The sequence below is a fragment of the Marmota monax genome, unplaced genomic scaffold, assembly GCF_021218885.2.
Source record: "Marmota monax isolate L192 unplaced genomic scaffold, Marmota_monax_Labrador192_F-V1.1 WCK01_AAM20220418_F8-fsc00463, whole genome shotgun sequence".
NCBI lineage: Eukaryota > Metazoa > Chordata > Mammalia > Rodentia > Sciuridae > Marmota > Marmota monax.
The window spans coordinates 354401-358519 of record NW_026692818.1 but is presented as its reverse complement, the minus strand read 5'-3'; the positions used below and the strand labels follow the sequence as shown (position 1 = coordinate 358519).

The 4119-nt window shown below is 33.7% G+C and overlaps 1 pseudogene; it reads right to left on the bottom strand.

Annotated features, from left to right (window-relative positions):
- Positions 1 to 2793: 2793 nt before the first annotated feature.
- On the bottom strand, positions 2794 to 3729 carry LOC124095358 (olfactory receptor 2B11-like; annotated as a pseudogene).
- Positions 3730 to 4119: the final 390 nt, after the last annotated feature.

Genomic DNA, 4119 nt, shown 5'->3' with positions numbered 1-4119 from the left:
ACTTAATGTTATCATTTATTATTAATGAATAATATTAATAATGTTATTGTTAAATAATTAACATATTAACTAATATAAAACCCACTCACAGCTTAGTAAATAAAGTGAAATAGTATCATGCAACAAAACCTGTGTTTACTTCTTCCCAATAACATTCCCTTTTCACCAAGGTAATCATTATAGTGAATTTTATTTTCTCTTTAATATGTTTACATTGTATTTATTACTAATATATATCTACATAACATAAAATAACAGTTTGAAGGTATTTAAACTTGAAGCAAATAGCATTACATGTATTCTTCTGCAGCTTGTCTTTTCAAACCCCGGTAAATCAGAATGATTATACGTAAGGTCACTGTGTTTATTAATAATTTCTGGAATATATGAAAAGAAAATGTCTCTTTTAAGTCCCATATCTTTTAAAGCTCCTACCAAACTCTACTGTTAATCATTCTGAAGGGGTGGAATGATAATACTGGTGCTACTGGAACGATTTGAGGATTGGAGGTGATAACAACAATGGGTGGTGGCCCAATGCTGCATTGTAACTGTAAGTAGTATACACAAGGAAAGAGTTCATGGAGTAAGATATCTGCTCACTTTAGCCTTTGATAATAAATAGTTAATAGCTGGTATTTTTTCTCTTCACAAGGAGATAAACTAGAGATTAATTCACTCTGTGAATTAAGAGGAAACATCAGGCATTTTAAAATAGCTGTAATTAAATATCCCCACCAGAGCAGGATGCACTTCTTGCCTTGCAGACCTGAGGACCACTGTAGTGTGCAGCAAACCACCTTGAATTCTCCCATAAAGATTTTCAAAAATGAATCAGTGTATTTACAACAAAGGTTAAAATGTTTGGCTGTTTTCCATTGTTCTATAGGAAATTGTTTCTTGAGAAAATGAGAAAAATTTTATGTCATCTTTATTAAGAGGGATTGCACATGCTCTATGTAGAGGCTAGGGCACATTTTCAGCTTCAAATATAGCATGTGCCTTTCCTTCAACTGATTTCTCAAAAGTTATCTACCATGATTGTTATGCTAGAATATGCTGAACATATGAACCCTAGCAATGTGAAACCATTTAATACAAATGAAACATGTCTGCATACTTTCCCATCAATTTCTCAATATTTTTTATCCTGAGATTTTGTATACAGTTTTTAATAGTCTTCATTTATCACAGAGTCTGGATGCCACACATGCTTCTGAAATGAGTAGTCTCTATAGGCCTAAAAGTTCATATACACATTAACTATCTCAGGAAGGAAGACAATTGAAGAAATCACTCAGAAAAAATGTAACTAGTCTCTGTGGCTGTGTTTGAGGCACAGATATTACAGGGTGTTTTCCAGACCAAAAATTCACTAAATTTCTCAATACATAATAAGTTAGACAAAGATTACTTTACCTAATAAATGTTGTTAAAGCTATCATATAACATTGTTAAATTGTGTGTGTATGTGTGTGTGTGTATGTGTTTGTGTGTGTGTGTGTGTGTAAAATAATATTTTCTGGCAATTAGTCAGAAACCTGTGAGTTTTTAAAGTTCCTTAGAAATTTAAAAAAATATGTCAAAGACAATTAATTTTAAGAACTTCATAAACACTATATGCTGTTATTTTTCAGAGTGTATTTGGCATGCAATCTATTCCTGTATGGAATATAATTAGATTTATTTTTCAATTTTTTTTACCATGATCTTACTCATATCAAAACACCTGGAAGAAAGTCCCAAATAATCTCTTAATTTTCACATGAGGGTTTAGTTCTTCACTACAGATTTTGTTGAATTCTTAATATTTGAATTCAATACCACATAACTGTACAAATCATTGATTATTCTCATAATTTATTACTGGTTTTATGATACAATTTTATATTTCTGGTGTGAGCCCTACTGTTTTAGTATTTTCAACTTTTAGTGTCCTAAGCTCTGAACATCCTTAACCCCCAAAATATACATTAATAAAAAGGCACTCATATTGTTTTTTGAAGTAACAAACTTGATTTCCAATGCAGAACACAGTTTATTAGTCTTCTAATACTTTCACTCCATTAGAAGACAGTTCTTGCTCTTCCAATTTATGCATAGACATATTTCCAAGTTAAACTTTATTACTTATATCATTTACTTTGTTGTTTTTCTGATTCAAAAGACTCTAACATGATATTTCTGAAGAATGGTGAGAGATTTATCCACATTTTTCTTCCTTTATTTTACTCATTTCACTATTTAATAATACATTATTCAACCATACAAAATCATGCAAATATACTTCCTATCCAAAAATAACAATACACTTTTTAAGACACAAAAGCATCTACATGAATGGAAGTTGATATAATTTTTAATGAATCTTTGACAGTATAGAGTGCTTTACACCAAATGCAGTTCAGCCAGGCTTCACACTCATACCTGGGGCAACTTGCAGAGATGACATAATATTTCTCATGTGACACTGATAAGAAGCCCATTGATGAATGATTGCCAAGCTTTTCATGTTAATTTGCTTGAACTAATGTAATTATAATTTCTATTATTAATATTTTTACTACTTAAGAAAGTTACTATCTCAGTGTATACTAACCCAAACAGAATTCATTTCAGAAAGAGTTCCCATACTCATCAGTCAAGTGTAATCCTTGTCTACTTGATTACATGGAACATAATAAATAAGACAGGTTGTAAGAATATATATCACGAGATTTCATGAAATGAATGAGTGAATTATAAGAGAAAACTTTATAATCCTAGATCTAATTGCTAAATAATTTAAAATTTTTATTTGGAACTCAAAATATTTCTCACCAGGTTGCCTAATGCCCCCTTTACATCCTTATTCCTCAGGGTGTAAATGAAGGGGTTGGCTATAGGAGTCACCACTCCATAGAAGAGGGCCATGAACTTGGGCTGGTCCCTTGTGATGGAAGAAGGGGGCTAGAGGTACATACTAATGGCTGGGCCATAAAATAAGAAAACTACAATGAGATGAGAAGAACATGTCCCAAAGGCCTTTTTCCTTCCTTCAGAAGATTTCATCTTAAGTACAGCATGTCCAATACTAGCATATGAGGCAAGAATTAGACACAGAGGAATAGCTAATAAAAATACATACTACAGAAAGTTTGAGCTCGTTACCTTTCTTTGCACCACAAGCAGTCTTTATCAGAACTGGAATCTCACACACCAAATGATCCAGTTTATGGACACCACACATGGCAATTTTAGTGTTACAGTGGCCTCTGAGACAGCATAAGTGATTCCATCCAGCCATACAATGGACACTAACAAGATACAGATGTGCTGATTCATGATAAGGGTGTAGTGCAGAGGTCTGCAGATGGCCACATAGCGGTCAAAAGACATGATAGCTAAGAGAAGACATTCTGTGCCCCCCATTATGTGGAATAAATGGAGCTGGAATGCACACCCCATATAGCTGATGGTCTTTTTAGAGCTTCCCAGGTTAAACAGCATCTGAGGCACAATGATTGTGGTGTAACACATCTCCAAAAAGGAGAGGTTGGTGAGAAAGAAATACATGGGACTGTGGAGATGGGGATCTAACTTGGACACTAGAATGATGGCAATGTTTCCCATGATGGCCATGGGGTATGTTATCAGAAGAACAATGAATATAGGAAGCTCTAGCCAAGGACAGTCAGCAAAGCCTATCAGAATGAACTCTTCAAGGTGGCTTTGATTAATTAGTGCCATTCTCTTCAGTGCGTTTCACCTAGAGAGGGGAAGATGCCAAGGAAGTTAGCATGATGAGGAATGACCAGACATGATGATCAATTGGTTGTGTACTCATAAAAGACAGAATACAGTAACTTGAAATAAAGAACTTGACACCAGGTTATCTAATTTCCCTTTATGACACCAAAAATTATTGGCAGTTATTGTGAACAATTTCTTCTCCTGTATAATAAAACTGACAATAGTTATCTCCTTGTTTTCTGCTGAGTGACTGTGTTTTGGAAACTCGGAAATAATGGTTCTCAACCTTATACTGCCTTAAAAATCATCTATATAGATTCTTAATGAGAAGTTCATTGCTTCCTATCTTCAGGTATTTTACAAAGTAAATGATGCTGGGGCTGAGGT